This window comes from Dermochelys coriacea, chromosome 15, assembly GCF_009764565.3.
Source record: "Dermochelys coriacea isolate rDerCor1 chromosome 15, rDerCor1.pri.v4, whole genome shotgun sequence".
In the NCBI taxonomy this organism is placed as follows: Eukaryota; Metazoa; Chordata; order Testudines; family Dermochelyidae; genus Dermochelys; species Dermochelys coriacea.
The window spans coordinates 14,420,608-14,432,705 of NC_050082.1; the positions used below are offsets into that span (position 1 = coordinate 14,420,608).

General features: G+C 43.5%; 1 protein-coding gene across 5 annotated transcripts in view; it reads right to left on the bottom strand.

The window, feature by feature from the left end:
• HIC2 (HIC ZBTB transcriptional repressor 2) overlaps window positions 1-11,851 on the bottom strand; it is a 103,224-nt gene extending 91,373 nt beyond the window's left edge. For 2 of the 5 annotated variants that reach the window (XM_043497804.1, XM_043497803.1), the window contains exon 1: window positions 11,463-11,811. The gene's annotated coding sequence lies outside the window, so the exon portion shown is untranslated. Of the gene's footprint in view, window positions 1-11,462 lie in introns of all 5 variants that reach the window. The other 3 variants (XM_038373258.2, XM_038373256.2, XM_038373257.2) reach the window with 3 other exon arrangements.
• Between the last annotated feature and the right edge of the window lie 247 nt (window positions 11,852-12,098).

The window sequence follows — 12,098 nt, forward strand, 5'->3', positions numbered from 1 at the left end:
AACTGGTGACTGAGTAACAGCACTATGGCAACTACAGCAGCTGCTGACATTTAATAACTGGAAATGACGAGTGCCAGCACCAAGTGGCCAGCCAGCTGTCTACTAACCACTATCAAGTGGTCCACAGACCACAGTTTGGGAAACTCTGCATTAGACCATGCCCTTTCCTTTTCAAGCAGTCCCACCCATTATAACCAGTATTTTCAAACACCTCCGCAACTCGGATGGATGTAGAGGGCAACATGCATTAAACTGTTCTTCTTGGAGTTCGCTTAAGAATGCTGCCAACTTGTAAACAGTAGAGTCAGTTTGCTGCCAATACAATTTTGGCCTAGAGCAAACGGAAGTGCTTTTCCAAGAATCTCTAAGGCTGTTGAGTCACGCTGTACACTGGCACTGGACCACGTAACCCAAGAGGGGAAAACAAACACAAGAGAAGAAGCCACTCCTAGCAGAGGTTAAAGAGGGACAGATGACTGCTTTCAAATTATTCGGGGACATTTCCAGGAAGGAGGTGGTGGTGCAAGAGAGTCTTTCCAAAGAGCTATTCACCACAGGGAAACAAAAATCGCATTCATATTTTCATTATTGTGGTAAGGTTAAGTAGATTTGATATTCTGGATGGTAAATGTTCATGATATTTTGCAACACTGATTTAATAACCATACAACAAAGCCTAACAAGCGCAACTTGCAAGAGGCTGGATATCAAATTCTTCACCCAAAGCATGTTTTGCATAACATCATTGACTCAGCCCTTTAGGATGCATCAATAGTTTAGAGGTTTTTTTAGGATTATTATTTGTATTATAGTGGCTCCTAGAGGTCCCCAACTGAGGTCAGAGTTCCATCATGAAAAGATACATTAAAATACAGTCCCTCCTCCAGAGGGCTGAGAGCTAAATAGACAACGGACATCATCCCCATTTTACAGATAGGGAACTGAGGCAGAGAGAAATTAAGTGACTTGCCCTAGGTCACACAGGAAGTATGTGACAGAGCCACAAACCAAACCCAGATCTCCCCAGTCCCAATCAAGACCATCCAGAAGAGCTGACATGCATGCACCAGTGGCTTGTATATGCACCAACTCAGGGCAGAACAAGATTTTCCCCCCTTTTTAAATGAACAATGTCAGACCAGTTCTTATGCCAACTCAGCAGTTTTAAGAAGCTTTCAGCTTTGGGAAACTTGGGTATAACTGGATTTCAGGTCACAAGTTAAATTACTTTCAAACTAGTCCTAAGCGGACGACAGCCTAGGAACCTCACAAAGCTACAACACAACTGGCCGTCTCCGACGAAAGGAAACCTTTTCAGGCCATCACCCACAGGTCAAGATTTAAATGTACGAGCACAGCTCTGAAAATGTGTATGGGGGAAGTTAATGGATAAATTCTCTGTGTCATACAAACACTGGTAGGCATGGTCCCTGCCCCAAAACACTTATAGATTTTTTTCTTTGAAAACTAGGTTGTGTCGGGTCAGCAATATAAGAGTATCAAGAGCTTTCGATTGCCTCCGAAAATGGAGAACAGGTTTTTTTTCCCCCAGAGACTCAAAAAGTTTAATTCAAAAAATTCCCCACAAACACTGCTCTGAACTCTTTATTGGACAGAAGGAAAGGTTTCACAGGGTCAGACAAAACTCAGACGGGCCAGTGGCATATTGACAGCACGTGGAAAAACTAAAATAAGCATGATGGTTTTAGTCCTGTATGACAGTATCTTCTTGTGGCACATTGAAGACTGGATCCATGCACAATGAATGTTTATTTAAAATAAAAAAGAAAAGCTACAAACATACATTTCATGAGTAAGAATTTTCTGCATACCTAGGTGAAGGCAATTTAGGAGTGAGCGGGACTTGCAAAAATGTCAAGCAGCATAGTAAGTTAACTTCTGTGATGCAGCATTTCCAATAGCTACCATATCATACATCACTTTTAAAACCCAGAGTTGTAAAAGCAAAGGGAAAACAAGGAGAAGTCTATGGCCAGCAGAGTTAAGGATAAGAAGTATATTAGAAACAAAAAGATTCCAAGCAATGGTATTGTCCACTGGTGGACACTATAGAATTATAATGCAGAAAAGGCAGAAGGTTTCAATAAGTATTTCTCTTCTGCATGGGGGGGGGGGGGGAAGAGGAGGAGATAATGTAGTCATATCATCGGATGACACTCTTTCCATTGCACTAGTATCTCAGGACATTAAACAGCCACCACTAAGGAGACAGAACCTTCTCTTTTACCAACAGAAGTTGGTCCAATAAAAGATATTACCTCCCCCACCATGTGTCTCATATCCTGGGATCCACATAGCTGCAATGCCACAAACAGCAGCTACTGAAGTTAGACATCTTTAAATCAGCAGATTCAGATAATTTGCATCTAAGAATTTTAGAAGAGCTGCCTGAGGAGCTTGCTGGACTGTTAATGTTTGATTTTCAGTAAATTGTGGAATACTGGGAAATTTCAAAAGACTGGAGGAAAGCTAATGTGACAATATTTAAGAAAGGTAAACTGGATGATGTGAGTAATTATAGGTCTTTCAGTCAGACATTGACCCTGGGCAAGATAGTGGAGAAGCTGATATGGGACTAGATTAATTAAGAATTAAAGGGGTGATAATATTGTTAATGCCACATGGGCTTGTGGAAAACAGAGCCCATCAAATTAACTTTATTTTTTTTTAAATGAGATTACAAGTTTGGTTGATAAAAGGTAATAGTGTTTATGTAATATACTTAGACTTCTGAAAGGCATTTGGTATAGCACAACATTTTGATTAAAAAACTAGAAAGATAAAATTAACATGGCACATGTTAAGTGGATTAAAAACTGGCTATCTGATCAATCTTAAAATAACTAAACAGGGAATCACCATTGAGGTGGTGCTTCTGGAGGTTTCCCCAGTGAGCAATATTTGGCCCTCATCTGTATAACATGAGTGCGAGACCTGGAAAAAAAATAAAATCATCACTGCAAGTTTGAAGATATCAAAAATTAGGGGAGTGGTAAATAATGCAGAGGACAAGTCACTGACAGAGCGATGTAGTTCACTTGCTAAACTGGGTACAACCAAACTATGCATTTTAATATGGCTACATGTAAAGAGTATCTAACAAAAGAACATAGGCCATACTTACAAGATGGGAAACTTTCTCCAGGGAAGCAGTCACTCAGAATAAGATGGGGGGGAACATGGTGGATAATCAGCTGAACATGAGCTCCCACTGCAATGCTATGCCCAAAAGGGCTAATGAAATTCATGGATACATAAAGAGGGGAATCTCGAGTAGGAGCAGAGAGGTTTTCACCTCTGTATTTGGCACTGGTGGAATACTGTGTCCAGTTCTGATGTCCAAAATTCAAGAAGAGTGTTGATAAATTGGAGAGGGTTCCAGGAAGAGCTATGAGGATGATTAAAGTATTAGAAAACATGTCTTATAGTGACAGATTGAGCTTGTTGAGTCTACTTAGCTAAAGAGGGAGTTAATAGGTGACTGGATTACAGTCTACAAATATTTAATAATGGGCTCTTCAATCTAGCAGAGGAAGGTCTGACACAATCCAGTGCTGGAAACTGAAGCTAGACTAATTCAGACTGTAAATAAGACAAGTTTTTGTTTTGTTTTGTTTTTTAAAAAAAACAAAACCACACACCCAATGAGGATAATTAACCATTGGAACAATTAAAAATTGTCCATAGTGGAGAATAGTAAAAGGTTCTATTGCCATATAAATAAGAAGAAAACTAAGAAGGAAGAAGTGGGGCCACTAAACACTGAGGATGGAGTGGAGGTTAAAGATACTCTAGGCACGGCCCAATATCTAAACAAATTCTTTGCCTCGGTCTTTAATAAGGCTAAAGAGGATCTTAGGGATAATGGTAGCATGACAAATGGGAATGAGGATATGGAGGTAGATATTACCATCTCTGAGGTAGAAGCGAAACTCAAACAGCTTAATGGAACTAAATCGGGGGGCCCAGATAATCTTCATCCAAGAATATTAAAGGAATTGGCACCTGAAATTGCAAGCCCATTAGCAAGAATTTTTAATGAATCTGTAAACTCAGGACTAGTACCGAATGATTGGAGAATTGCTAATATAGGTCCTGTTTTTAAGAAAGGAAAAAAAAAAAAAAAAGTGATCCGGGTAACTACAGGCCAGTTAGACAGACATCTGTAGTATGCAAGGTCCTGAAAAAATTTTTGAAGGAGAAATTAGTTAAGGACATTGAAGTCAATGGTAAATGGGACAAAATACAACATGGTTTTACAAAAGGTAGATCGTGCCAAACCAACCTAAACAGATTTTTTAGATAAAGGAAATGCAGTGGATCTAATTTACCTAGATATCAGTAAGGCATTTGATACCGTGCCACATGGGGAATTATTAGTTAAATTGGAGAAGATGGGGATCAATATGTACATCAAAAGGTGGATAAGGAATTGGTTAAAGGGGAGACTGCAACGGGTCCTACTGAAAGGAGAACTGTCAGGCTGGAGGGAGGTTACCAGTGGAGTTCCTCAGGGATCGGTTTTGGGACCAATCTTATTTAATCTTTTTATTACTGACCTTGGCACAAAAAGTGGGAGTGTGCTAATAAAGTTTGCAGATGATACAAAGCTGGGAGATATTGCCAATTCGGAGAAGGATCGGGATATTATACAGGAGGATCTGGATGACCTTGTAAACTGGAGTAATAGTAATAGGATGAAATTTAATAGTGAGAAGTGCAAGGTTATGCATTTAGGGATTAACAACAAGAATTTTAGTTACAAGTTGGAGATGCATCAATTAGAAGTAACGGAAGAGGAGAAGGACCTTGGAGTATTGGTTGATCATAGGATGACTATGAGCTGCCAATGTGATATGGCTGTGAAAAAAGCTAATGCGGTTTTGGGATGCATCAGGAGAGGCATTTCCAGTAGGGATAAGGAGGTTTTAGTACCATTATACAAGGCACTGGTGAGACCTCACCTAGAATACTGTGTGCAGTTCTGGTCTCCCATGTTTAAAAAGGATGAATTCAAACTGGAGCAGGTACAGAGAAGGGCTACTAGGATGATCCGAGGAATGGAACACTTGTCTTATGAAAGGAGACTTAAGGAGCTTGGCTTGTTTAGCCTAACTAAACGAAGGTTGAGGGGAGATATGATTGCTCTCTATAAATATATCAGAGGGATAAATACAGGAGAGGGAGAGGAATTATTTCAGCTCAGCACCAATGTGGACACAAGAACAAATGGGTATAAACTGGCCATCAGGAAGTTTAGACTTGAAGTTAGATGAAGGTTTCTAACCATCAGAGGAGTGAAGTTTTGGAATAGCCTTCCAAGGGAAGCAGTGGGGGCAAAAGATCTATCTGGTTTTAAGATTCTACTCGATAAGTTTATGGAGGAGATGGTATGATGGGACAATGGGATTTTGGTAAGTAATTGATCTTTAAATATTCAGGGTAAATAGGACTAATCCCCCGAGATGGGATATTAGATGGATGGGATCCGAGTTACTCAGGAAAGAATTTTCTGTAGTATCTGGCTGGTGAATCTTGCCCATATGCTCAGGGTTTAGCTGATCACCATATTTGGGGTCGGGAAGGAATTCTCCTCCAGGGCAGATTGGAGAGGCCCTGGAGGTTTTTCGCCTTCCTCTGTAGCATGGGGCATGGGTGACTTGAGGGAGGCTTCTCTGCTCCTTGAAGTCTTTAAACCACGATTTGAGGACTTCAATAGCTCAGACATAGGTGAGGTTTTTCGTAGGAGTGGGTGGGTGAGATTCTGTGGCCTGCGCTGTGCAGGAGGTCAGACTAGATGATCAGAATGGTCCTTAGTATCCATGAATCCACCACGGACAATTTTTAAATCAAGATTGGATGTTTTTCCTAAAAGATCTGTTCTAGGAATTATTTTGGGAAAGTTCTATGGCCCGTGTTCTACACGAGGTCAGACAAGATGATGACAATGGTCCCTTCTGGCCTTAAAATATAAGGAGAGCTGCTTTGGTTTGATAAGTTCATGTATCATTGAAAGTTACCCCTTCTTCCTTTACCCAAGAGACTGAAGGACAGATAATGCCTCAGGCCAGCCTGCTAAAGTACAATGCTTTCTACCTCTCTCAGCCAGAGGATGAGCTAGGGCAACAGTGGAAAGTTTTTAAAACCTAGTCCTGCCAGACGACACCTGCTTTAGCTAATGGGTGGAATCACACCTAGCTCTTGGACAGCACTATCAATACACCTGAAAGCTTTCTGCAAAGGAAGCAAAAAATGAATAATGATGCATCCCAGTTTTGGGTCCAGTGGTATTAGGAAAATGATCCACTGATGACAATGTTTTTCAGACGTGGACTTCCTGCTTTTCTGTAAACAGCTTTCACCGCCAGCTGAATTGTCAGAGTAGGGATACAGAATGGATCAGTATCTCCATCATGCTGGCTGTTGAGCCTGATAGAACATCAACACTGTAAAAGAAACCGTGATGGAGATGAACAGTTTGTTCCAGCTATGCTAGCAATAGAAACCCTTTCAGCACTGGCTGAGGTGGCTCCATTTCTGACTACCATCTTCTACAACAGATCTGTTTGCTAGCAGAGACTGGGCCTTCGACTCTCAGGTTACAATTTTAGTGACTGTGTAAGTGCAGCCCTGTCCCTTTAAGTCCTGCAACACACCCATCAGGCAACCTGAAATAGAAGAGATGTAGGCTTGGGTAAGTCAGATTCCTCACTGCTTTCCAAACTTTTTCAATAACTCAGATCTGCAAGTAGAGCCCTTGTCTGGGATCTGCAATTACCAGGATCACTCTCCACCCCTTCCTCCTCAAACAATATGGGGTCTAGGAAGGCACGAGGGTTGTCATTTCAATAATGACAAACCCCGTTGCTTCCACTCCAGAACAGCTGACTTCAAGTGCATAGTAGGCTGTGCTTATTAACAAAATAGGAAATTGGATATATAGAAAGAAAACACTGGGGATTAATCCTGGATTGCAGTTTGTGGCCAACACTGGGCCTCCATCCAAACACCGACGACAAGGAGCGAAGTTTTCTCCCACCTGTCACTTAAAGCAGGTACAATTATTGCAGTGTTATAGTCTTTCTCCCCTACAGCTATTGTAACCATCACTTTTATATCAGTTTCACATTCATGATGACTTCATTATTTTGTTTCTTTCTTGTTTTGCCAACAACTAGCAATGGAGGGTGAATTCTCCTTCCACAAAATTGCAAATTAAAAAAAAGTGACTAACTCTTACAAATTTTGACAGTTAGCTGCTAACGCACACATTCTTCAGGGAAAATATTCTGGTCTTCAAATTGGCATTCTGGTGGAAGTTTGATGGGCCAATTTAACAGGAAAATGCAACTTTAAAGAATATTTTGAACTACTGCAGGCAGAAGAAAAAAATTACTACATGTACCATTGCAGCAGCTTAAAATAGTTGCTTTAGCACAGAAGCTGCAGAGCAGGAGACAAATCTCTATTGCAATGCACTATCCCTGAAATGGAGAGTATCGTAAACTCACTTAAGCAGCCTCAGTGATACAGTCATTTTCAATCACTGACAACCCAAAGGGGGAAGGCTTTTCAAATATTTTTCTCAAAAATATTCTTCTGCTTGTAGTTGGGCCAGGACTCTGGTGTTATAAGCAATTCCACAGCTGAGCCCTGTTAATTCTTCTCCAAGCCCAGCAGGGTAGGCATGTCCCCTGATGCTGAAATGGTCCCCTTTCTCACTGAGCTTTGCCTGTCACAGTACAGCCTACGTAATGGCTGCACTGCAAATGCAATTCCATTTTCTCCCACTCCGAGACTATATCTGCTGCCGTGTTGAAACCCAGGGACTCACTTTGTGGCAAGTATTGTTGACTGCCATTAAATCACAAGATGCAGCAGCAGCTTTGGAGTACAATGAATTGTTAAGTTACAATAAAGTCCAATTTCACTAGTGTACCAAAAGTTTGGTGTCCTGTGGTAGGAAAACTGAAGACCATCTTTCTAGCAGTACCTATCTATCAAGCCACAATACATCCATCAAACTAGATGGCAGTGCAAAACACCATAATCAATGCAAAGAGGAATTCTGATTCTAAAGCAACTATGCATCCACTAAAAAGCATTATCCTATTTCTCTATACCTATTAGCCAGAAGTATGGGTGGGAATCAAAACAGAGCTATACATTCCATTTTCTACAAGGTCAGAAGAATTAGTAATATACAATTTAGGTTTATCACTACAAGTTTTAAAAATGCTGGAATCTAAGAAGTCACAGCAACATCCTTTAGTCAAAATTTGGATTTTCAAATCTGATCAGTATTTTTGGATTTCAGTGGTTTGGGGGGCTTTTCAATCCATTCCACACCAAAATGGATTACCCTTAAAAGAGTACCATGATGCTAATCAAAGTAAATTGAGCCATGCACCTTACAGGACTGATGCCTCCTCACCCCCTTTATCCTTTCACACATTGGCCTCTGCCAAACTATTCAGTACAGCCACTACAACACAGCACATGATAGCAAAGTGCTTCAAGCATCTTACAATATTTATTACTATCTACATGTCTATAAGTCATTTTGCACAGCAACGTATGTGGATACTAACATGAGTTATTGCATTAAAGATGTAAATCTCTCCCAGATCTTTGGCAAGACAGTTGTTTTTAAAGGTGGGAGGGGGGAGAGATAATTTTGTATTATTCTACATTTCACCCAGAATAGAGAGGATACGCTAAGAGAACAAGTGCTACAGGCTCACACTCGCTCCCTTTTGCGCCCCACCATACTTAGATCAAACAATATATTTTAGACCCCAGAGAACAAGGCATTTATGATTGGTGTCTTCTCCCCACATTTGAATGGAAAGTAACAAATGTAAGCAGCAGTTTATTCTTAATGCTGTTCTCCCCTATAACTAAAATGATATGCCAGTGGCAGGTGGCAAGTTTGAGGGGGGATGGGAGTTGTTTCTTCTCTCTCTCTTTTTAATAAATATAACAACAAAGGGCAGCCAGATTTGACCTAATGGGTCAACCATCAGGAGTTAAACTGATTTAAATAATTAGACCTAGAATGTCAGGCACCACCACAAATAATTGCTCCTAATGCTTTTAGGATTAGATTGCTAATGAAAAGGCACAAAAAAGAGGCCACTTGCAGTTGTGGAAATAAGTCAATTTTCCTTTCATATGTCATTTTCTCCATGCAGAGCTGCTGTGATATGATCCTAAGGAGCCATTTATGGTTCCCTCTCCAGAACTGCTGTGGCATAAGCAATAGCTTTAAGTCACAAAAAATTCTGACTGTGCTATTTATATGTACAGTGCATTTATTAAACATAAAAATTAAATATTTGTTCAAAGTTCAGGATGTTTTTTCAGTGAAAACGGTCAGGGGTAGCATATTGTTATCTCCCTCAGTTGGTATATAAATTCCACCAGATTATTCAAAGAGCATTTTGCAGTATTTTAAGCTTCCTTCAATCAAAAGATAAAAACAGTAGTTTTGTAATAAATTATGTTCTTATTGGTTTTTTGCTTCTTGCATGAATATATTCCATAATTAAGTAGTATCCAGTGGGATCTGAGTAACCCTCTGGTACATACTTGGTTTCATATATAATTCATTAATTTTATGTAGAGCCATACACCCTTACACTCACAGACACTGAATGCAAAGTTACAGCTCCCTCAGTAACAAGAGGTAGCGGTTTGGTTCGGTTTCTAAATTGCAAGGTGTCCTAGCAAAAAGTTTGCAGAAGTTATAAAAATCCCAGAGTATATTATAGCGTACACAAAAGACTCAAAGCTGCCTAAATAAAAGGCTCTCTACTCGCATTAGCGACGAACCGACTAGCTATTCTCTGTATCCAGCTCTGCTGTGAAATGACCAAATAAGAGCGCCCAGCTGGCAGCACTGATAAAGGGATAAACAGACATGCTGGAAAACCCTCCACCCCTCGCCAAGATGCCCACTTCTCCGGGGGACAAGTTCAAACAGAAGTAAATTATTGACTTTTCCCCTCTCGCACTGGTCACGACCAACTCGGACTGGGTGTTTACAAGCCGCACCGAACTGCAGCGAGCATAATGGGCGCCTCAGAGATCGCCCAGCAGCAGCTGCCGAGCGTGGTCATTTCCCGGGCGCGAGAGATTTTCATTCAGAATTCGGCTGGGGGGGGGGGGGATTTACTCCCACTTCTCACAATTCATATTGATCTGGGAAGAGGGAGCCCACGTAAGCCTCAGAGCCCCCATTGAGAAAAAGAGTTCACGGCTTAGCCATGGGGATCCCGCCGGCTCTTGCTCTGGAACCGAGGGGAGGGGGGGTATGGTATACAGCTGAAGGGGGGGCAGAAGCCCCCCTCAGTGGAAGATAAAATGTTCCCCTCCGGTCTGATTTAATGGCAGCTTGGCCAAGCTTTAAATCTTTTCCCCAGGTAGCTCGTACACTAAAGGGACGGGGGGGCGCGCACCGGGAAGCCGGGTCCTAGCGAGCCCCAAACAGTGGGGCTGCGTAGTATCCTCTGCTCCGTCCACTGCACTGGAGACGGTGCAGTCGGTAACAAAAGCCGGAGGACCCCCCCCCCCCACACACACACACACACACAGCAGCAGCGGAGGCTCCGTCCCTCCTTGATCTCAGGGCAGTGGGGAGGAAGAGATGGGGCAAAAGTTCAATGCGATCCCATTGAGCGGTAGGGGTGCGCGTTTGGGGGAAAGGGGTCAGCTTTATGGGGAGGAAACCTGGCCTCCGGGCTCCAGAGAGCGGCATGAGAAGAAGAACAGTGGCCGGCGATTGCCACCCCTATCTCGATCTCCCTGCTGAGCGCTCCGGGGAGAGGAGGGTGGAAATAGGTGGAGGGGGGGATATTATGGGAACCCCCAGCACAATACAGGCAAACGCAAAACACGCCCCCTCCCCAATGCCCTGCTCCCTCCCTGCCCAAGAATGGCTCAACCGCGATCTCCACGCAGGGGGGCGGGGAGGGGGCTAGGGCAGCTAGCGACTCCGGGGACTGCTGGTCCCCCGGGCTCCTCCAGGCAGCAGCTGCCGCAATCTCCCCACTGCCCCCTCCCCCCGACCACTAGGCATCGAGCAAAAGGGGCAGAGCACCGGGGGGGGGGGGGAGGAAGGAAAAAGTTTCCAGCCGCTGCCACCAAATAGCAGCGATTTACCATCCAGCGAGCCATCCAAATTCACCCCCTTCCCCGCCCCCTTCCCATGCAGCAGGGGCAGCACATGGGGGGGGAAGAGAGCGGCGGCTGCCAGGCAGGGGACACCCCCCCCACGCCCCTGTGCGTGCCCCCCCATTGCACCCGAGCAGTGGGCACATAAAGAGCATGGGGCAGCAGGGCTGGGCGGAGAGCCCCGGGCAGCAGCTGGGCTGGAGCGTGCCGCGTCCGGCCCCCGAGCAGGGAGCCCCGGGCCCTCCACGGCCACTTTGTCTCGTTACCTGTTTGCTGTTTTACTGTACGGGTAGCAGCGGCTTTGCTCCCCCTTCCCCTTCGGCTCTCGGGCTATACCAGCCTGTTCCTCATCTCACAGCCTTCCTCCCAGCGCCATCTTGCAAGCTTGTGACGTTGGGAGCTGCTCACCCCTGACCCACATTTGAATAGAAGCCAAAATGAAAAAAAAAAGGGGGGGGGAGAAAAAAAAGAAAAGGAGGAGGGGGGGAAGAGAGAGGGAGAGGGGGAAGAACAAAAAGAAAGAGAAGGAGAGAGAGAAAGGCAACAGCTAAGCAAGTGCTGCGCCAATAACACATCAGCTCCTGCCCTCTTGCCAGCTAGTTTAGTAATAAGCAATTTCCTGCTTTTGCAATAAATGTTGCAGCAGCAGCGCTGGGAGAGAGGGACAACGAGCTTTGTAATTCCCATTAAAGGACGCAGGCTTTCCCCCCCCCCCCCTCCCCTACCACCCACACCTCCGAATTCAACGCCGGAATCCTATCACTCGTTTATGGCAATCTAAATATTGCTACCCACGCTCCGATTTTCAGCAATTAGAAAGTCATTTGTGAAGATTATTTTCCCGTCTGCTAGTGAGATCTAGACTGTGTCTGTAAAAGAATTATAGGGAATATAACCTGTAA